The sequence below is a fragment of the Artemia franciscana genome, unplaced genomic scaffold (genome assembly GCF_032884065.1).
Source record: "Artemia franciscana unplaced genomic scaffold, ASM3288406v1 Scaffold_867, whole genome shotgun sequence".
Taxonomy (NCBI): Eukaryota; Metazoa; Arthropoda; class Branchiopoda; order Anostraca; family Artemiidae; genus Artemia; species Artemia franciscana.
The window spans coordinates 552750-576735 of NW_027068640.1; the positions used below are offsets into that span (position 1 = coordinate 552750).

General features: G+C 36.0%; 1 protein-coding gene and 1 long non-coding RNA gene across 10 annotated transcripts in view; one reads left to right on the forward strand and one right to left on the reverse strand.

Annotated features, from left to right (window-relative positions):
- LOC136043712 (circadian locomoter output cycles protein kaput-like) overlaps positions 1–23986 on the forward strand; it is a 311923-nt gene that overhangs the window by 28662 nt on the left and 259275 nt on the right. The gene's annotated exons all lie outside the window — the stretch shown is intronic.
- LOC136043714 (uncharacterized) overlaps positions 10387–23986 on the reverse strand; it is a 91490-nt gene continuing 77890 nt past the window's right edge. For all 3 annotated transcript variants that reach the window (XR_010621694.1, XR_010621692.1, XR_010621693.1), the window contains one exon: positions 10387–12893. This is a non-coding gene — a long non-coding RNA (uncharacterized LOC136043714). The remainder of the gene's footprint in view (positions 12894–23986) is intronic.

Here is a 23986-nt window from a genome sequence, read left to right on the forward strand (position 1 = left end):
TTATGTTGTGATTTGTGATGGAATATATATTTTTACTCGTTACTGCCGTACGTCTATAAATAAAACTGTCAAATTTTTCTTAGTGCGGCAGCATTTTTGTAAAGGATGTGTTTTGGTTTTGTATGTGAAGAAAACAAAATAAATAAAAAAAAGTTTTTCGAACAGCAAAATTATATTTTTTGAGAAGAAAAAAGAACTTCGCAACAATTAGTGAAGTAACAGGAACCAAAAAAAAATTTCTCAATTACATTCGTGGCTTTTAATTTAAGAGCAAGTGGAATTTTTTTAAACTTTTCAATATGATTATAGCTAATTCAACAAGAGCTAAGAGCTCATATGGCACTTGTGACGAGGTCAGAAGAGTCAAGAGCTCATATGGCATAGGCTCTAGCAAAATTCTAAGAATCAATAGATTAATTTAAAAGGAAAATCAGCGCCTTAATGCCGGTCGGGATTTAAAATAATAGCTCTGAGACACGAGGTCCTTCTAAATATCAAAATTCATTCAGATCCGATCAACCACTCATAAGTTCAAAGCACCTCATTTCTTCTAATTTTTCCTCTCCCTTATGCCCCCCCCCCCAGATGGTCGAATCAGGGAAAACGACTCTATCAAGTCCATTTGTGCAAGTCCCTGGCACGGATACCAATTTTCATCGTCCTAGCACGTCCAGAAGCACCGAAATCGCCAAAGCACTGGCCCTCCTAACTCCCCCAAAGAGAGTGGATCCAGTCCGGTTACGTCAATCACGTATCTACAACATTTGCTTATTCTACATACCATTTTCACCCCGATGTTTCCACTCTATGCTTTTTCCAAGACTTACGATTTCCACCTCCACCCCCCCGCAATGTCACCAGATCTAGTAAGGATTTAAATTAAGAGATCTGAGACATGATTTCCTTCTAAATATCGAATTTAAAAATACCTCACGAACAGTCACCCGTTCTTAAGTTAAAAATGCCTCAATTTTTCTAATTTTCCCAAATTAACACCCCCTCCAACTCCCCAAACAGACTGGATTCAGTCCAGTTATGTCAATCCCATATCTGGAACTTTTCCTTATTCTTCCCACTAAGTTTCATCCTGATCTCTCCACTCTAAGCGTTTTCCAAGATTTCCGGTTCCCTCCAACTTTCCCCAAGGACACTGGATCCGGCTGGGATTTAAAAAAAGAGATATGAGTTACGAGGTTCTTCTAACTATGAAATTTCATTAAGATCCGATAACTCCTTAGTAAGTTGAAAATACCTCATTTTTTCTCATTTTTCAGAATTAACCTCTCCCAACTCCCCCAAAGAGAGAGGATCCGTTCCGGTTATATCAATCATGTATCTAGGACTTGTGCTTATTTTTCCCACCAAGTTTCATCCCGATCCCTCCACTCACAGCGTTTTCCAAGGTTTTAGGTTCCCCCTCCAACTCCCTCAATGTCACCAGATCTGGTCGAGTTTTTAAATAAGAGTTCTGAGACACGATATACTTCTAAATATCAAATTTCATTAAGATCTGATCACCAGTTCGTAAGTTAAAAGTACCTCAATTTTTCTAATTTTTTCGAATTAACACCCCCTCCTACTCCCCCAAAGAGAGCGGTTTTAGTCTGGTTATGTCAATCACTTATCTAGGTTGTGCTTATTCTTCCCACCAAATTTCATCCTGATCTCTCAACTCTAAGCGTTTTCCAAGATTTCTGGTCCCACCAACTCCCCCCAATGACACTGGATCCGGTCGGAATTTAAATTATGTGATGTGAGTTACGGGTCCTTCTAAACATGAAATTTCATTAAGGTCCGCTAACTGCTTCGTAAGTTAAAAATACCTCATTTTTTCTACTTTTTTAGAATTAACCCTCCTCCCAATTCCCCCGAAGAGAGCGAATCCGTTCAGATTATGTCAATTATGTATCTAGGACTTGTGCTTATTTTTCCCACCATGTTTAATCCCGATCACCTCCATCCTCCATTCCCCATCAAGAGTTTGACTCTTTCTCTTAACTCTTCTTTTTAAAACAGTAAAAAACTTTAGCGTAAAGAGCGGGGCGTTGAGGAGGAAGCATCCCCTTTCATATACGAAGTAATTTCTGTTCGTTTTAAGTTTTAATGTAGCTCCTTACTTTCCGTTAAAAAAACTTGTTTTGTTTTTTTTTTATTTAATTTCTGAACGTTTTTGAATCAATGCATGTTTTGATTTTGGCTCTCCGCAGATGAATAATTGAAACGGAATTTTTATATTTATATTTTTTGGCTAAATGGCTTTCTCATAGTTTTGTTTGAATGATTTTTAGGAAAAAGGAGTGGGGGAGGAGGCCTAGTTGCCTTCCGATTCTTTGGTTACTTAGAAAGGCAACTAGAACTTCTAATTTTTTACGAATGTTTTTATTAGTAAAAGATATACATAACTTACAAATTAGCTTACGTAACGAACTTATATACTCTAATGTTTTTATTACGTATATGATGGGGTTCAACCCCTCATCAGTACCTCACTCTTTACAGTAAAGCTTAAATTTTGTCCCAATTTCTTAAGAATGACCCCTGCATCACAAAAGCCGTAGAATAAATAGTTTAAATTACTAAAAATACTTTAGTGTAAAGAGCGAGGTATTAGGAGGACGCGAGCCCATCATATGCTTAATAATTTCTGTTCGTTTTAAGTATTAATGCTGCTCCTTACTTTCAATTGAAAAAAACTTTTTCATATTTATTTTTTCATTGTTTTTATTTTAAATAAACTAGAAAATCCTGCGCTCCCTTCATGGAAATTTTCCTCCCCCATGACAAAATCCTTCAAGGAAGGTTCTCGCAACATATCTAACTCTTCTCAATTCTTCCACCCAACCAAAAAATCCCCCTAAAAACGTATGTACGCTTCCAAATAACCATTACTACATGTAAGCACTGGTCAAAGTTTGTAAGTTGTTGCCCTCCCACGGGGACTGTGGGAGGGACATCCTCAAAGATATAGTTATAAGGTTCTTTGACTACCCTGAATAAAATGGCTATCTCAGAATTTTGATCCGGTGACTTTGGGAAAATAATTAGCGTGAGAGGGGGCCTAGGTTTCCTCAAATTTTTTTGGTCACTTAAAAAGTGCACTATAACTTTTCATTTCCGTTAGAATGAGCCATCTTTCAATATTCTAGGACCACTGGGTCGATCGCAGTTACTTATTACGTATATGGGGGAGGGTCTCCCCCTCTTCAGTACCTCGCTCTTTACACTAAAGCTTAAATTTTGTCCCAATCTCTTAAGAATGACCCCTGAATCACAAAAGCCGTAGAAAAAATAGTTGAAATTACTAAAAATATTTTAGCGTAAAGAGCGGGGTATTAGGAGGAGGTGACCCCGTCATATGCGTAATAATTTCTATTCGTTTTAATGCTTTAATGTTTTAATGCTTCTCCTTACTTTCACTTGAAAAAATTTTCATATTCATTTTTTCATGGTTTTTTTTTTAATAATGCTAGAAAATCCTGCGCTCCCTTCATGATAATTTTCTTCCCCCACGACAAATTCCTTCAAGGAAAGTTCCCCCAACATATCTCCCTCTTTTCAACCCCCTCCCCCAGCCTAAAAATTCCCTGAAAACGTCTGTACACTTCCAAGTAACCATTATATATGTAAGCACTGGTCAAAGTTTGTAACTTGTAGCCCCTCCCACTGGGACTGTGGGGGAGTAGGTCACCCCAAAGACATAGTTATAAGGTTTTTCGACTACGCTGAATAAAATGGCTATCTCAGAATTTTGATCCGGTGACTTTGAGAAAATAGTTGGCGTGGGAAGGGGCCTAGGTGTCCTCCAATTTTTTTGGTCACTTAAAAGGGCACTAGAACTTTTCATTTCCGTTAGAATCAGCCCTCTCGCAAGATTCTAGGACCAGTGGGTCTATGCGATCACCCCTGGGAAAAAAAAACAAAAAACAAATAAACACGCATCAGTGATCTGTATTCTGGCAAAAAATACGAAATTCTAGTAGGAGATTGAAAATTCTTTAATAGGGTTTTCTGATACACTGAATCTGATGGTGTGATTTTCGTTAAGATTGTATGACCTTCAGGGGGTGTTTCCCCTATTTTCGAAAATGAGGCAAATTTTCTTTTGATGGGTATAACTAATCTTGATGAAACTCATATATTTAAAATCAGTATTAAAATGCGATTCGTTTCATGTAACTATTGGTATCAAAATTCCATTTTTTAGACTTTCGTTTACTATTGAGCCGGGTCGCTCCTTACTACAGTTCGTTACCACGAACTGTTTGACGAAAATGTTTATATACAATCGAATGAGGACAGTTTTCAAAGTGTGTTTGTATCATTTTTATCGTAACTATAAACATAGCCTATATTCATTTTCCTCGTTTATATTACTAAAGACATTTTTCAGATATAGAACAAAAATATTCATTCAGGCTCTTCTGACTGTCTTCCAAAAATTCCTTGTTGGATTATCCTCTTTGTTACTTATGTGTTTGAGCAATGTTTTGAATCAGCCAATCAATAAATGGCTCACCGATTGATTTTCTATAGCTTTGAAACTGATATTAAAAAAAAAACTATTAACGAAAATTGACTTTATATCAGACTGATGAAACAAGATTGATTTTTTAGAATTTATGAAATTTATGATGTATGAAAAGAGAACTCTTCCAAGTCTGGGCTGTTTTACCAATTCTATGATATAATGAAAAAAAAATAATATATAACCCTCAGTAAAGCTTGAATGACAGAACAGAACCTTTCAGCTAATCTGATAAGGCTTTTAGTTCTTAGTACCCAGAAAATATTCTTTTTTAGCTTTAGTTTTGCACTTATTCTGCACTATTTTTGGCATAGGGAATTATAGATATAGCTTTCAAACTGATCATAGACAAAAATTATTAGGCTTATTTCCGGCCCCTTAAAGTTCCCAAGCCAATAAGAGTCGAGATCATATATTTTCACCTTTTTTGTTACAAAACCTATTTGTAAGTAGTGGGAAGCTTGTAAAATTTAGTGTCCTTGCCCTTGTGTCGGAATGGGTCATGTCATCTCCGAAGACATAATTATCCCCACATAGTTATCCCCAGAAACATAGCTGGAAATTTTGGTCGATGGCATGGGGTGCCCAAGGGCAAAAGGGCGTCACTTTCAACTTAAAAAAAAGGCTCCAGATATTGTCATGCTAGATCCTGCAATGTTCTGTGCTACATCTGTTTAAGCTAATAAAACAAAGAGATGAAAATGGGCTTGTAAGGATTATGACCCATACCAAGTGAACAACTCAAAGTATTCACTTCCCCAGACCTATTCATTTCTGATTGGCTTGTATACCAGAAATTAGTATCACCCCTTGCCGAAGTCTAATTTTATGCCATAAAATTTTATACAATTTAATACTTGTTTTGTAATGAGTCTTTCTCCTGTGCCAATAAGAACACACTTATGGCAATTTTTATTTCTACTTTAATTTGATTTCATTGTCGTTTGTAATTTCTCATTCGAACTCAGTTTATTTTTTAATTTCATTTAAAGTTTCTTAATATAAAGTCGGACATATGTTAGGCTACCAATGGATTTCAAAGCATTAGAATTAAGTGTACTACACTGCACAGAAAATTTTCCACCTAAAAATATGCTTACGCGGAATCGAGACCTAATTTATTTGGAGAGAGTCATAGTCTTTATACCAACCAAATTCTTATGATTTTTTGGGGCCTTCTTTTGATTAAAATGGGATTCTTCGCCCTTCCGAATGATCCGTAAATCCTGCAACTAGTTTATATACAGAAAATGGAATTAAGTGTTAAAATATGTCATAAGTAGCCTACGTGTTCGGCTAACTATTTTGAAAACAAAGATGACCTTTTTTCCACATAAAAAATTCACTCCAATAAGAGACTATCTCAATTTATTACAGGCCATAGCAGATAATTTTTTTTTAAACATAATTGGGAAAGCTGGTTCTCCTATGTGCTTATGTGGTCTAATTGAAACGTTTAGTTGTTTTTAGTTGATAGTTCTATAAAACAGTTCGTGGTAACGAACTTTAGTAAGGAGCGACCCGGCTCAATAGTAGACGAAACTCTAAAAAACGGAATTTTGATGCTAAAAGATACATCAAAAGATTTTGATTTTCATGCTGATTTTAAATATATAAGTTTTATCAAATTGAGTCTTTGTCATCAAAAGTTACGATCCTGAGAAAATTTGCCTTAGTTTGGAAAATAGGGGGAAACACCCCCTAAAAGTCCTAGAATTTTAGAAAGTTTTTTATTGTTTTAAATAGTAGATTAGTGAGAAAGAGTCAAACTTTTGCGCAAACAGCGAGGCGTCGAGGAGGGGACGCCAGAAGACAGAGCACGGGTGCGTGTTTATTTGTTTTCTTGTTTTTTTTTCCAGGGGTCATCGTATCGACCAATTGGTCCTAGAATGTTGCAAAATGGCTCATTCTAACGGAAAAAAAGTTCTAGTGCCCATTTTAAGTGACAAAAAAAATTGGAGGGCACCTAAGCCCCCTCCGACGCTCATTTTTTCCCAAAGTCAACGGATCAAAATTTTGAGATAGCCATTTTGTTCCGCATAGTCAAAAACCATAATAACTATGTCTTTGGGGATGAATTACTCCCCCACAGTTCCTAGGGGAGGGACTGCAAGTTACAAACTTTGACCTGCATTTACATACAGTAATGGTTATTAAGAAGTGTACAGACGTTTTCAGGGGGATTTGTTTTTGGTTTGGGGGTGGGGTTGAGGGAAGGGGGCTATGTGGGAGGATCTTTCCTTGGAGGAATATGTCATGGAGAAAGAGAAATTCAATGAAAAGGGCGCGGGATTTTATAGCAATACTATATAAAAAACAATGAAAAAATAAACATGAAAAAGTTTTTTCAATTGAAAGTAAGGAGTAGCATTAAAACTTAAAAAGAACAGAAATTATTACACATATGAGGGGTTCTAAAAATACTTTAGCATAAAGAGCGAGGTATTTAGGAGGAGATAAATACCTCGCTCTTTATGCGAAAGTATTTTTAGTAATTTCAACTATTTATTCTACGGCCTTTCTCATTCAGGGGTCATTCTTAAAGAATTGGGACAAAACTTAAGATTTAGCGTAAAGAGCGAGGCATTAAAGACGGGACAAACCCCCTCATATACATAATGAAAATATAAGAATATAAAAGTTTGTTACGTAAGTTAATTCTTAAGTTAGGTATATTTTTTACTAATAAAAACGTTCGTTAAAAATTAAAAGTTCTAGTTGCCTTTTTAAGTAACCGAAAAATTGGAGGGCAACTAGGCCTCCTTCCCCACCCCTTATTTCTCAAAATCGTCTGATCAAAACTAAGAGAAAGCCATTTAGCCGAAAACTGAATTAATTTCCAAATTTCATTATAATAATTTATGTATGGAGAGCCAAAATTAAACATGCATTAATTCAAAGACGTTCAGAAATTAAATAAAAAACTAGTTGTTTTAACTGAAAGGAAGGAGCGACATTGAAGCTTAAAACGAACAGAAATTACTTCGTATATGAAATGGGTTCTCCCCTCCGCAATCCCACGCTCTTTACGCTAAAGTTCGACTCTTTGCCACAGTTCTACTTTTAAAACAATTAAAAACTTTGGCGTAAAGAGCGAGGGATTGTGGAGGGGACCATCCATTTCATATACGGTCTATGATCCTCAGTATAAGAATAATTTGCTGATAATGACTATTTATGGTTCTGAAACAACGATACCCAGAATGTCTTTTTCGTGCCAAGCACACATACCCAAGAACCTTGAAGCGCCTCCGCCTTTAATTATCGGGCTATAAAATATCCTTTAAGGATATTTAGGCTATAAGTGTTATATATGTTTACCGGTTTAGCCGGTTGAAAATAAAAAGACCTGTCCCACTAAGGAAACACTGATTAAAATAAAAAAGAATCTACTAAAAGTATCAAGTTTGATCAAATAAAATCAATGACCGAAAGGGGACACAGTTCTGTATTACCGGTTTCATCGCAAGACGGGCTAGACATGCTTGATTTCTCCAGGCACATCCCTTCAAAGTATCATGATTTGGGATGAAGTCTTATTTCTTTTAAAGTCTTCTGCGTGTTTTTGTTATTTGACGAAATTAATCCCCTCAGAATTATTATACTCCTGTCTCGGTTGATCCATGTGTATTTGACTGATCAGGACCTATACACTAGGTTTGTATTCTTGATAGAACTGTGGCTTATGATTTTGAAGTTGGTCGTATCCCTTTACGCTAATGAAAGATTGTATGAAAATTCGCAGTTTTTATAGAAAGCTTTTGGTTTTTTTGCTTTTTTTTATTATTGCGTTATCAGAACACAATTTACTCTAAATACTCTAAGAGTATTTACTCTTTTAAATAAATAAATAATTTTAAATAATAAGTGTGAAATAAATTGATCAGGGTCAGACAAACCATAGTAAACAACACTTATTATAAACGATTTAAATCCAACATGAAGTCTCAAACAGACATACTCAACGCAACTACTGTCAGAGTAAATAAAAGAGTAACTCACAGTTTCAGCTCTCTGTCCAGTTCTGTAATATATTACATTTTTAGTTCTTTTTTTTTATTATTCTTTTTTTTTATTACCAGTTCTTTTTTTTATTATTGCGTTATCAGAACACAATTTGTGCTTTACTGAAATCAATCCTTATTTTGAGCTATGTGTTCTTATTTCTCATGAATTAAAAAAAAATATCATCAGAAACAAGATTACTGAAAGAACGAATGAACATGGATTAAAAGTTTAATATATACTACTATTCATTCCTGAAAGTCATAATAATTTTGGATTTATTAATGTTCAAAAAGAGCGAGCGTTTAAAATGTGTTTGGTTTTCAGTAAAGTGTAAACTACGTTCTGTCTTTCAAAATCATAGGGGGCGTTAGCCCTACTCCTCTGTGTGTTAGTTCCTGCTCGTTCTGTGTATGACTTGGTTATTTATTGTAATTTCTGTTCGTTTTGTTTTTCAGTTATTAATTGATAATGATTTCTGGTAGTTTTTTGCTTGGAAGATTATTTGACTTTATTCTTTCTCATCTTTGGCTTATTGTAGCTCTTTACTTTTATTTTGAAAACTTCTTTTGTGAAAAAACATTTTTCAATTATTACAGAAAAAATGAAAGATTTAAAGCCGAACTGGTCGGCCTTGACAAAGAGAGAGAGAGCCCTCACGATGAAGAAAACAAACGGGACTACGGCCAGTAGAAGAAAAAGATAAAACTGAAGCGATGAGGATATTTCGCCTTTGTAAAACAAGGCGTCTCAACGCTTAGAAAACAACGATAAAAACTAAAATAACCTAAAATCAAATCAGATCCAAAACCAAGAAATTAAAGAAACGAATTTCTACATCTACAGTTGTTACTACTGTGACTGAGCACCAAAAAAGCTAAATAGAGTTGCTTCAATGAGAACACTAAAGCGACTAAGTAAAATGAAATGAATGTAAAATTAATTATTATTAATTCCAAAATCTGAATTAATAAATATGCAACAAAGTGTCACACTTCATTGTAAAACTGTCACAGTTTGCCTCACACCAATTCCAAAATCGTAACTTATCTTATTCTTGATCTTAATTAATTTTTTATACATAAATATCTCTTCTTGTTATTTTTGTTTCGATTATTATCGTGACGCTTTTGTATAAATTAATCAGACTTTCTTTTCTGTTAATCTCTTTCTCCCTTTTATTCTTACTCTCTTATTTACTTCTTTATATTTTTTGATTAGGTAAAGATAGAAATTATATTGCAAATTTGCAACATATTAATGTATTTATATTCATTTTATTTTGTTTTATCCAGTCACTTTGGTGTTCTCATTGAAGGAACTCTATTTAGCTTCTGTAGCGTACAGCCACAGTTGCAACAATTATGGATATATTTATTTGCTGTTTTATTCTTGATTTTGTACTTTATTTTATTTTACGCTATTTTAGTGTTTTATCGTTATTTTCTTAGCGTTAAAGACGCATTGTTTCATAGAGGTGAAATGTTGTTGTTGCTGTTTGGGGTTTGCTGCGTTAAACCAATAGATCATGTGCGTTCGTGTCACTCAATTATTCTATGCCTTATGTAGTCACTAGCTTGCTTAGGTGCAACTCTGGTCAATATTTATTGAGCTTGGTCATATAAACTTATCTTGCTATTGGGAAGGGGTTATTCAACTGCACCAATTGCCTGCGTTGAATATGGGAATGAAAATAATGCAAGTTTGTTTTGTCAAACAACAATTACAATATATATATATATATATATATATATATATATATATATATATATATATATATATATATATATATATATATATATATATATACATAACACAATTATAAAAAACAATATAAAGTTAACGTACAACCTGTCAACTAATTCCAGATATATAAAATATAAAAAACAAAAATAAAATTAAGATAACTGTAAATAAATTTTGCAGGAATTGAGAAAAACATATGTAGATATAGGAAATCAACCAAGCATCTAGTCTTAACATATTTACCTAATAAGTTTGTGCTTAGTCTTCTAGCCAAATGCTAAGCAATAATGTAGAGAGAGAACTAGTAATTTGTATGAGAAAGGACCTAGGTCTCTGCAGTAGAGTTAAAGCACCTTCTGGGCTAGGTATAGAGCCCTTCCCTTTACGTTACCTTTTGCTTTATCAGAGCCACTGGTAACTGTTGACATGATGAAAAGGCTTGAGCCTTCTCTGTTTAGTTTTTCAATTAAATCATTCAGGTTACGGACTGTATTTTTGAGATGATGTGGTGCTATCTCAGAAACCAATTTGTAAAGTGATGTTATAATCCAGGTTATATCAGAGACCTACCTTGCAACACCTTCAATCTTGGTCATCCACTTTTGATAAGTTTCTTAGCTGGAGGTTGATTAGGAGCTAGTGAAGGAAAAGAGGCTGTATGTAATATGGGGACATAGCTTGTATGAGTTGGAAGGCCCTTTCTTCAAGAACTCAACAACAGTCCTCATGGGGGTATTATTGGTCTATAAGTAAGTAACAATACCTTTCTTCTCTCTTTACTATCCTGGGCTAGGGAAATTCTTCAAGGGTGTGTTGTTTACTACATAATAGACATCTTCTGCTTCTAAGGCCATTAGAACCCATGTGGCCAAAACCTCGGCAATTGAAGCACTGTATTGCCCGGGGGATAAAGTGCTTTACTGTATACCTTGCACTCAAAACTGAGATTTTCAGTGGGAACTGAACATCCAGTTTGGAGTTCAAACCATAGGGATAACCATATGGCTTTGATTACTGATGGGATGAATACAATATCTTGTCTGTTTCTGATTGAATTAGGGCATATGGCCAAGTGAAAGCACAGCAGCAGCAACTGATTGATTCACAGCTACTGTGATAAGCAAGCCATCTGGTCCAAATCTTTCTAGCATTGAACTATAATGGGCCAACACTCATGTTTTTGGAGGTGTTCAAACAGTTTTTCTTTTTGCAGCAGCTGCTCTACTCTTAAATGTCAGTGGTTTACTGATCTCATTTGGATCTTCTACTCCTAGGGCCAGAATCACTAAACTGCAATTATCATGGTTGCAGCGGTAGCTGGAACCTAGTAAAGAGCAAACCACAGCCCATAATACAAAAGTTAAAAAACGTGTTTTGAAAAAAAACTTCCCTAGTGAGAAAAAAATTGCCATCTGACACTGACTCAAGAATAGTAACTATTATCTCGGTTCGTCTTAAAAGTAAAAGTTTATTTTGAAAAGAAATTTACGGTGATTTTGGAAAAGTCTGAAGCCCCCTCAAGATGGCTTCAAATCAAAATGAAAAATGTACCATTGGGATCAGCATGGTCGAAAACCTGTAACAGGAAATTTTCAGTCTTCCTCGTTGAACAACAAGGAAAATTTGTATCGGTTGCACTGATCTGTCACTCTTTTTTTTTCAGTTGGCCTAGCGGACTATCAAAACATCACATAGAGATGCTTAATGGCTCTTTCAAAAGCTATATCTCATATCTACGTTCTTTTATGAATTCCGCCATCTAAAAGTGCCAAATGACACTAAGATGGCACTTTTTGCTCCGTTTCTAAAGGGGTGGGGCTAGCGGGCTACCAAAAGATCGTAGAAAGATTTTTTTACAGCTCATATAAAAGATATTACTTATATTTACGTTTTCACTATAAAATCAACGATCTGCAAGTTCCAAATGGTACGAAAAATGGCATTATTGGTGCCATGTCTCAAGTGCAATACTGGGCACTTAGTGGGAAAAAAAAACTGGGATTAGTGGGTATCCCGAACTTCTTAGAGACATTTTTAATAGCTTATTTGAAAGCTATTGCTCATATCTACGGGGTTTTTATCAGTTCTACCATCCGCAAATATAAAGTACTAAAAATGGCACTTTTGATGCCACTTCTTAAGTGGAAAAGCTTGAAAGTATAAAACGGTACCATGGTAATAGTTATGGTCCAGAATCCTTAACCGGAATTTACAAGAACCCCTCCCGTATATTCCCCCTTCCAGCCCCCTTAGTAAGTCTCATTAGTGTGTTGGGAGAATTCACTATGAACTCTTTAGCACGGTCAGCCGACATTGGGGCTCACAAAATGATTTTTTAAATATCTTAAGAGGAAGAAATTTTTAGAAGAACAATTAATTGAATCTCAAAATTGCAAATGACTATTCCTTGACGTACCCTCTCCCCTCCTCCTGTTCGTAAAAGTTGAGCTTCGCAGAATGCTCTTACTCTTTATAATAGAAGCTTTTATTAACTCAATGTTTTAAAATAGACAGTTACAAATGTATTTGCTGAATAAGGTTCAATAACTATGCTGTTGGTGATGACACGAGTCTCCATAGTCTTTGTAGAAAGGGCTGTAAGTTACGCAACTGGGTCCTGCAAGAACAAATAGATTGAATTCGATCATCAGTCACCGTAGTTCAGTTACTAGCGCGTTAGACTTTGAATCAGAATGGCAAGGGTTCAGTTCCTTAATCGGGCATTATTATTTTAATCATGGTTTTCCGCCTTATGTTTGATTATTTTTCAGCTAATTCACTGTTTTTTAATTTTTTGTGAATCCTGAAATGTTCCATACACTATTTTTGGAACAAATTACGCCCCAAACCCCAACCCCTTGCTGCTTAGGGGTTGGAGAAGTGTAGGCACATGGTTCTGGAACCACTCAAAGTTTTATCTTAAAAGAAGGATTACTTATTGTTATATTTGCTTATTCATATTATTCCCTTTCTTTACCAATTAATAGACAGAATAAAACTATTCGTAATTGTATATAGAGAAATCATAGCACGCATGGATGGGTGATAGATAGACTTGTCTATTAACAATTGAGCTGAGATCATTTTTATGCAATCCTAATAAGGGCTGATGCCAGATTTGCCTCTCACTCAATCGGATTATCTGTCTTGGTTTTTTCTACAATTAGCTACGGCTTGATGCCCACAACTATTTGATTCTAATTAGCTTTTTTTTTCTATGATATTACACAATGGTATGTCTAATGTTTTCTTTTATTTATCAGGGAGGAGAGGGGATCCTCTCCTCTCTGATAAACTGTCGATAACTGATAAACTAATAAACTGTCTTTAAACTAATAAACTGACATTTTTTGAAAAACGATCAGAAATTAAATAATTTTTTTTCAACTGAAAGTAAGGAGCGACTTATTGGTATTCCACACCTGTATGTCTAATATTTTCTGATGTTTGTCAGGGAGGAAAGGGGATATGTTTAGTGAAATAAGTTACACATACAAAAATTTTGTTTAGGTTTTGAAAACCCTAGAAAAATAGTTCCTCTTTCCTAACTGTCGAGGTTGCCCACCTTCAAAAATCGTATACACCATTTTTTTAGCATGGATTTCTTGATATTTTTTGAAAAGGAATCAGAAATTAGTTAAAAATTTTTCAACAGAAATTAAGGAGCGACATTAAAACTTAAAGAGAACAGAAGTTATTCCGTATATGAGGGTGCTGCCCCCTCGAAAAAATTAATAAGATCACTGCAGTGTTGCTTCTACATTAAACTTCAATTAAAATTGGGCAATAATATAGATAATAAACCCCCTCGCGATTCATCTAAACCCTATAGTAGAAATTTTCTTAGAAAATTATTCACCAAAACTATTACCAATCTTAAACTTTGACAGGATGTTCAATATAATCAAAGTCAGGCTATTTTAAGATATAGCTTGAATTTCAAGCAGTGTTTTCATGCTTAAGTATGAAAACAGAAAAAATTAGAAATTTTTCTAGTATTAATCTATGAAAAGGCGACGTCAAATTTAAAATTTTCCAGATAAAAAAAAAAATCAGTTACATCAAGCATATGCATACACAAAAACACGAACTGCTATAAATGGTGAACTGGTGAACAAATATGTCCTAAGCCTAGTTAAAGCGGAAGCTGACAAGAAAACTAATAAGGAAAGCCATTCAAACAAAGTATCCTGAGGATTGGGATGCATCAAACAGTTCGTGGTAACGAACTGTTGTAAGGAGCGATCCGGCTCAATAGTAAACGAAACTCTAAAAAAAACGGAATTTTGATACTAATAGATACATCAAAAGAAAAGGATTCTTACGATGATTTTAAATATATAAGTTTAATCAAATTTAGTCGTACCCATAAAAAGTAACGAGCCTGAGAACATTTTCCTTATTTTGAAAAATAAAGGGAAACACACCCTAAAAGTCCTAGAATTTTAGAAAGTTTTTTTATTGTTTTAAAGAGTAGATTTGTGAGAAAGAGTCAAATTTTTGCGCAAAGAGCGAACCGTCGAGGAGGGAACAACCCCTTTCATATACGGAATAATTTCTGTTCGTTTTAAGTTTCAATGTCGCTCCTTATTTTCAGTTGAAAAAAAAACTTCTTTTTATCTAATACTCAGATGGATCGAAACTTCTTAAAAAAGAAATTAGCAGGATAAAGAGGACTGCATACAGAAATTTATGTGATAGCAGGGACTGAGAAAATTAATAATTAAAATTAACTTAACAATTAACATTAAAATTAACATTAACAAGCTATTGGAGGCAGTGAAGTGCGAAGCTATTGAAGATAAAATGTGGGACAGGAAAACTGAAAAAAAATTGAAATGTTCCTAATATTACTCCATGTATACGCGACGTCAAATTCAAAACGATCGAAGCTTGATCAAATAAAACCCGAAACGAACAGAAATAAAAAAATTGTTACATAAAGCATATGAATACAAAAAACACAAACTGCTGTAGGTGAACAAATATGTCCTAAATCGAACAGAAATCGGAATTAACAACCAAGTCAAAATTAAAACAAACAGAAGTTACTATAAAAAGGAGCTGGGCTAGCGTCCCCAAAACTTTTTAAAGGTCAGAGTAGTGGTTTCCAACCAATTTTGGGCCATGCTCACCTAGGCCTTCCTAAAATCCTGTTCCTACCCCTCGTTACGTAAATTTTGCTATTAAAAATATTCCCTTTACTCAAACGAAGGACACTTGATGTGCCATTAATTTGGCATCTTTTTTTCATCCTCTAGCCCTTTGCGCATATTTTGCATCAATTAAAAATACTGTCTGAATACAACATCTATATATATATAAATCTATATATATATAAATAAGTTGTTTGTGTGTTATGTGTTGACTGGCGTCATGCATGTTTGTCGACTGACGTCATTATAAGGATTGAACATTATGCCGTCATGAAGTTGTCTGTCGACTCATGTCATGTTTGTTATGACGCCAAAGGCTTTGTATATGACGTCATTATAAGTGTATAAGAAGGCCTTTCAAAGAGAAATTTTTAACATAGATTTTAACATGACAGAAGAACCTACAATGGCAACAGCCGAGGAAGCTGCTCAAAGAGTCTATGCCAAAAGGCTTGCGGCTAATAGAGGAAGTATGAAAAGAAAGCGTGCCGAGGGATCACAACAACAGCATGAAAACAGGCTTGCGGCTAATAGAGAAAGTATGAAAAGAAAGCGTGCTGAGGAATCACAGGCTAATAGAGAAAGTATGAAGAGAAAGTTTGCCGAGGAATCACAACAACAGCTTGAAAACAGGCTTGCGGCTAATAGAGAAAGTGTGAAAAGAAAGCGTGCCGAGGAATCACAACAACAGCGTGAAAACAGGCTTGCGTCTCAAAGAGAAATCAACAAAAGAAATTGTGCCGAGGAATCACAAGAGCATCCTGAAAATTTTCGCCTGGCATTCAGGTACAGCCCAGTCGATGATTATAGCTTGAGTAGATGTGTTCAAAACGGGACAATGTCTAAAATTTGTCCCTATTGCAAGGCCTTGAAATTTAATGGTAAAACAATGGGACTGTGTTGTGCCTCAGGAAAAGTTACACTTCCTCAACTGGCTGCACCACCAGAGCCATTGAAGACTTTGCTTACTGGAACTATGTCAGAATCTAAGCGTTTTTTATCTCAGATCAGAAAATATAACTCATGTTTCCAAATAACGTCGTTTGGTGCCCAAATCGAAAATCAAGATCTATTTATGCCTACTTTCAAAGGAAAATGGCAAATTTATCATAGAGCGGGGTCCCTTCTACCATTCTCAGGTGAGAATCATAAATTTTTACAACTGTACTTCATCAGTGATAGAAATTCTAAATTGAACGGACGTTGCAAAATTTCTCCTGACGTTGAAAGGACTATCGTTTCCCATTTGCAACATCTTTTCCACGAAAATAATAATTTAGCGCGTCTGTTCAAAACAGCCATCGATTTGATGCCTACTGATACGCATAAAAATATTATTTCCAGTGACAAAACGCCTACTGGCCAACATGTGCGTAGATACAATGCTCTACCTATCGACGAAGTGGCAATCGTTACGGTCGGTGATCAGATTTTAACTCAAGATATTATTCTTCATAAGTGAAAGGCTCAGTTGACATGAATTGCTGAAACTCATCGATGCTACGATGCCCTACAATATCCTATCATTTTTTGGGATGGAGCCGACCGCTATCACTTAAATAATAAATTGCAAGATCCATCCACTAGCAAACAAACGGATAAGAATTGCTGCGCAATGCATTATTATTCCTAAAGACTAATGATTCGGCACGATGAAGACAATTATATTTGAAAATGCCGTCAATTGTTTCACCAATACATTGTTGATATGTATGCCAAAATTGAATCAGAACGTTTACTATTTATCCGTCTGAATCAGACCAAGCTCCGCGCTGAACAATACATTCATTTGCGAGATGCAGTTGTAAATGACGGTAATACCACAAACGTTGGAAGATTAACGATTTTACCTTCGTCACATGCCGGCAGTTCCCGTCATATGCATGAATATGCTCAAGATGCTATTGCGTATGTTCGTCTCTATGGTCGTCCAGATTTATTTATTACATTTACATGTAATCAATCTTGGGACGAGATACCAGCTTTTACTTCAAGGACAATCGGTGGTTCATAGACATGACATTACGGCCCGTGTCTTCCAGCAAAAGTTGAAATCACTGATAAACTACATAGTAAAACTTAAAGTGTTTGGGTCAGTGCGATGCTGGATGTACTCAGTGGAATGGCAAAAACGAGGATTGCCACACGCACATATTTTAATCTGGCTACATGATAAAATTCCGTCTAATGAAATTGACGATGTGATTTCCGCTGAAATTCCTGATGAAAATGTCGATAAGGCGTTATATGATATTACTGTAAAAAATATGATACATGGACCTTGCGGTGCACTGAATGAAAAATCACCATGCATGGCCAAAGGAAGTTGCACAAAGCAATATCTTCGACTTTTAGTACCCAACACAATTACTGGCAATGATGGTTAGCGACAATATAGAAGAAGATTTACTGAAGATGGCGGTAAAACAGCAATAATAAAGAATCATAACGGTACAACCATCAAAGTAGATAATCAGTGGGTTGTTCCTTATTCACCTTTATTGTCAAAAACATTTAATACACACATAAACGTTGAATACTGTTACTCCGTAAAGGCAATCAAATACATATGTAAATACGTCACCAAAGGCAGTAACATGGCAGTTTTTGGCTTGCAGTCCGAAATCAGTGATATCGATGAAATCGTACAATATCAGGCTGGAAGATACATTAGCAGTAATGAAGCTGTTTGGTGAATTCTGTCATTTCCGATACATGAACGAAGTCCAGCTGTTGTTCACTTTTCAGCGGTACATTTACAGAATGGACAACGTGTTTATTTTTTGGTTTCCAACGTGCGACAAAGAGCCCTGAATCCACCGGATACAACGTTAACTGCTTTCTTTTCGTTATGTCAAAATGATCCTTTTTGCAAAAAAACTGCTGTATGCTGAAGTGCCTTCGTATTACACGTGGAATTCTAAAAATAAAGTATTTGAACGTAGAAAACAGGGTAAGTCAGTCGACGGCCAACCTACCATCTTCAAAGATACCACGATAGGAAGACTCTACACCGTTCACCCCTATCAACATGAATGCTTCTTTCTCCGCCTACTTTTGGTGAATTTAACCGGTCCAACGTCCTTTGAGTATTTGAGAACTATAAACGGTATTATACATGACAATTACCGTAGTGCATGCCAAGCTCTGAATTTATTGGAAAATGACCAACACTGGGATAACTGCATCAATGACGCGTGCGAAACGTCAACTCCAAGTCAAATTCGTGCATTGTTTGGAACCATACGAACAACTTGCTGTCTTTCAGCTCCTATAGAGTTATGGGAAAAAAATTAATCAAAAATGGTCGAGGATATACTCCGTCGAAAACGGCTAGAGACATTAGATATGACTTTTGATTTTACATCAGAAATTTATAACTACACTTTAGTTATTATTGAAGATTTGTGCATATATATGGCAAACAAACCTCTTCAGGGTAGGGGAATGCCTTCACCTAATCGTAACGCTGCTGTTTCAACATGTGTAGAATTGGATCGTGAACAAAGTTACAGCACGAGTGATCTATTGTCGTATATACAAAATAACATTTGTAAGTTAACGTCTGAGCAAAAGGAGTTTTATGATAAGATAATGCATTGTGTCAATAACAACGTTGGAGAAATCTTCTTTTTGGTTGCGCCAGGAGGTACTGGTAAAACGTTTGTGATAAAATTGATTCTAGCATCAATTCGATCAAAAAATGACATAGCAATGGCAATTGCGTCGTCCAGAATAGGCGCAACGTTGCTGCCTGGCGGTAGAACTGCTCATTCCGCTTTGAAATTGCCTCTGAATTTTCATTCTAAAGAAACTCCCACGTACAATATTTCCAAATAATCTGGGATGGGTAAAGTATTGCAGCAATAGAAACTTATTATTTGGGACGAGTGCGCAATGACACACAAAAAATCGCTTTAGGCTCTGGATCAATCGTTGAGAGATTTGCGAGGGAATTTGAAACCCTTTGGCGGCACATTAATATTGGTTGCGGGAGATTTCAGGCAAACATTACCCATAATACCTAGATCAACCCCTGCAGACGAAATGAATGCTTACCTTAAAAATTCTAATTTATGGCCACACGCAAAGACATTAAAATTAACTACAAATATGCGTGTCCGATTGCAAAACGGTGACTCTGGTAAAACATTTTCAGATCAATTGCTGGCAATTGGAAATGGAAAGCTCCCAGTAGACTCAATTTCAGGACGTATACAACTGACTGCTGAATTCTGTAATTTAGTGACGTCCAAAAATGAATTGGTTGAAAAAGTATTTCTGAATATTCTAATCAATTATAAAAATGATAAATGGCTAAAAGAACGAGCGATTCTGGACGTGGAAAGACGTCCACGAAATCAACAATATTGTTTTGACCAAGATTCGAGACCAGGCAGTCCTTTATAAGTCAATCGACACAGTTCTGGAACCAAATGAGGTGGTTAATTATCCAATGGCACGCGACTTGCCGTAAAAAAAAAAAACAAAAATGGAAAACGTAATAGAGGCAATAATCTTGACAGGACCTTTTGAGGGTGAGGCTGTTCTTATTCCTCGCACTCCCATGATTCCAACGGATCTGCCTTTTCAATTTAAAAGATTGCAATTCCCAATTCGATTAGCATTTGCAATCACCATCAACAAAGCTCAAAGGCAATCATTAGAAAAATGCGGTATAGATCTTAATACAGATTGTTTTTCCCATGGACGATTGTACGTTGCATGTTCGAGGTTCGGTAAACCTGAAAATCTATGTATATGCACTGACAATGGGACAAAGAAGAATGTCGTATATTCGCAAGTTTTACGTAGTTAATTTGTATTGTGTATGTATATCTATATATCTATCTATCTATCTATATAAAAATAAGTTGTATATATGCATGTTTGTTTGTTTGTAAAAAGAGGTTTGCATATGACGTCATTATAAGTATATAAGGCTTTGTATATGCACAGACAATGGGACAGCCAAGAATGTTGTATATTCGCAAGTTTTACGTAGTTAAAAACATATGTATATATATATATATATATATATATATATATATATATATATATATATATATATATATATATATATATATATATATATATATATACTAGCTGTTGGGGTGGCGCTTGGCGCCACCCCAACACCTAGTTGGTGGGGGCGCTTCGCGCCCCCCCCAAGCCCCCCCCCCGCGGGCGTTAGTCGTTACGCGCCATATTAGTTACGCGCCATTGTAGTTGTGTCTCTGTGTAACACCTATGAATATAGATAGATTTACATATGTGTTTTTAACTACGTAAAACTTGCGAATATACAACATTCTTGGCTTTCCCATTGTCTGTGCATATACAAAGCCTTATGTGCATATAATGACGTCATATGCAAACGCTCTTTTTACAAACAAACAAACATACATACACACAACTCCTTTTTATATAGATAGATAGATAGATATACAATACAAATTAACTGCTTAAAACTTGCGAATATACAACATTCTTCGCTGTCCAATTGTCGCTGCATATAAATAGATTGTCAGGTTTACCGACCCTCGAACATGCAACGTAAAATTGTCCATGGGAAAAACAATCAGTATTAAGATGTATACCAAATTTTTCTAATGATTGACCTTGAGCTTTGTTGAAGGTGATTGCAAATGCTAATCGAATTGGGAATTGCAATCTTTTAAATTGAAAAGGCAGATCCGTTGGAATCATGGGAATGCGAGGAATAAGAAAAGCCTCACCCTCAAAAGACCCTGTCAAGATTGTGGCCTCTATTACGTTTTCCATTGTTTTTTTTTACGGCAAGTCGCGTGCCATTGCAAAGTTTTTGTGGGTTGAAATTTCGTAACAATACTATTGGTACGCCTATTTTTAGTTGTAGCAAGTGTGGTGGCAACCCCGGGAGATCCAGGGAATTTAAAAATTCAGATGGATAATTAACCGCCTCATTTGGTTCCAAAACTGTGTCGACTGACTTGTAAAGGACTGCCTGGTTTCAAATCTTGGTCAAAACAAAATTGTTGATTTCGTGGACGTCTATATTTTTGGGTGCAAGATTCGCTCTTTCACTTAGCCATTTATTATTTTTATAATTGTTTAGAATATTCGGAAATACTTTTTCAATCAATTCATTTTTGGACGTCACTAAATTACAGAATTCAGCAGGTAGTTGTATACGTCCTGAAATTGAGTCTACTGGGAGCTTTCCGTTTCCAATTGCCTGCAATTGATCTGAAAATGTTTGACCAGAGTCATCGTTTTGCAATCGGACACGCATATTTGTAGTTAATTTTAATATTTTTACGTGTGCCCATAAATTAGAATTTTTCAGGCAAGCATTCATTTCGTCTGCAGGGGTTGATCTAGGTATTATATGTAATGTTTGCCTGAAATCTCCTGCAAGCAATATTAATGTGCTGCCAAAGGGTTTCGAATTCCCTCGCAAATCTTTCAAACATTGATCCAGAGCCTCGAGCGATTTTTTGTGTGTCATTGTGCACTCGTCCCAAATAATAAGTTTGCATTGCTGCAATACTTTACCCATCCCAAATGATTTGGAAATATTGCACCTGGGAGTTTCTGTAGAATGCGAATTCAGAGGCGATTTCAAAGCGGAATGAGCAGTTCTTCCACCAGGCAGCAACGTTGCGGCTATTCTGGACGACGCAATTGCCAACACTATATCATTTTTTGATCGAATTGATGCCAGAATCAGTTTATCACAAACGTCTTACAAGTACCTCCTGGCGCATCCAAAAAGAAAATTTCTCTAACGTTTTTATCGACACAATGCATTATCAGATTTTACCTCAAGATATTATTCTTCATAAGCGAAAGGCTCAGTTGACATGAATTGCTGAGACTCATCGATGCTACGAGCTAAAGTGTGCCATTGCAAAGTTTTTGTGGGTCGATATTTCTTAACAGTATTATTGGTACGCCTATTTTTAGTTGTAGCACGTGTGGTGGAAACCCTGAAAGATCCACGGAATTTAAAAATTCAGATGGATAATTAACCGCCTCATTTGGTTCCAAAGTGTAGTTATAAATTTCTGATGTAAAATCAAAAGTCATATCTGACGTCTCTAACCGTTTTCGATGGAGTATATCTTCGGACATTTTTGATTTATATTTTTCCCATAACCCTGTAGGAGCTGATGGAGAGCAAGTTGTTAGTATGATGCCAAACAATGCACGAATTTGACTTGGAGTTGACGTTTCGCACGCGTCATTGATGCAGTTATCCCAGTGTTGGTCATTCTCCAATAAATTCAGAGCTTGGCATGCACTACGGTAAGTGTCATGTATAGTACCGTTTACAGTTCTCAAATACTCAAAGGACGTCGGACCGTGTACATTCACCAAAAGCAGGCGTAGAAAGAAGCATTCATGTTGATTGGGGTGAACGGTGTAGAGTCTTCCTATCGTGGTATCTTTGAAGATAGTAGGTTGGCCGTCGACTGACTTACCCTGTTTTCGACGTTCAAATACTTTATTTTTAGTATTCCACGTGTAGTACGAAGGCACTTCAGTATACAGCAGTTTTTTTTGCAAAAGAATCATTTTTGCATAGCGAAAAGAAAGCAGTTAACTTTGTATCCGGTGGATTCAGGGCTCTTTGTTGCACGTTGGATTCCGAAAAATAAACACGTTGACCATTTTGTAAATGTACCGCTAAGTGAACAACAGCTGGACTACGTTCATGTATCGGAAATGAAAGAATTCGCCAAACAGCTTCATTACTGCTTATGTATCTTCCAGCCTGATATTGTACGATTTCGTCGATATCTTTGATTTCGGACTGCAAGCCAAAACTGCCATGTCACTGCCTTCGTTGACGTATTTACTATATATTTGATTGCCTTTACGTAGTTACAGTATTCAAATGTTTTTGATAATAATGGGGAATATGGAACAACCCACTGGTTATCTACTTCGATGGTGGTACCGTTACGCTTCTTTATTATTGCTGTTTTACCGCCATCTTCAGTAGATCTTCTTCTATATTGTGGGTAACCATCATTGCCAGTAATTGTGTTGGGTACTAAAAGTCGAGGATATTGCTTTGTGCACCTTCCTTTGGCCATGCATGGTGAATTTTCGTTCAGTGCACCGCAAGGTCCATGTATCATATTTTTTACAACAATATCAGATAATCCCTTATCGACATTTTCATCAGGTATTTCAGCGGAAATCACATCATCAATTTCGTTGGGAATAATTTTATAATGTAGCCAGATTAGTATATGTGCGTGTGGCAATCCTCGTTTTTGCCATTCCACTGATTACTTCCAGCATCGCACTGACCCAAACACTTCAAGTTTTACTATGTAGTTTATCAGTGATTTCAACTTTTGCCGGAAGACACGGGCCGTAATGTCATGCCTATGAACCGCCGATTGTCCTTGCAGTAAAAGCTGCTGTATCTCGTCCCAAGATTGATTACATGTAAATGTAATAAATAAATCTGGACGACCATAGAGACGAACATACGCAATAGCATCTTGTGCATATTCATGCATATGACGGGGACTGCCAGCATATGACGAAGGTAAAA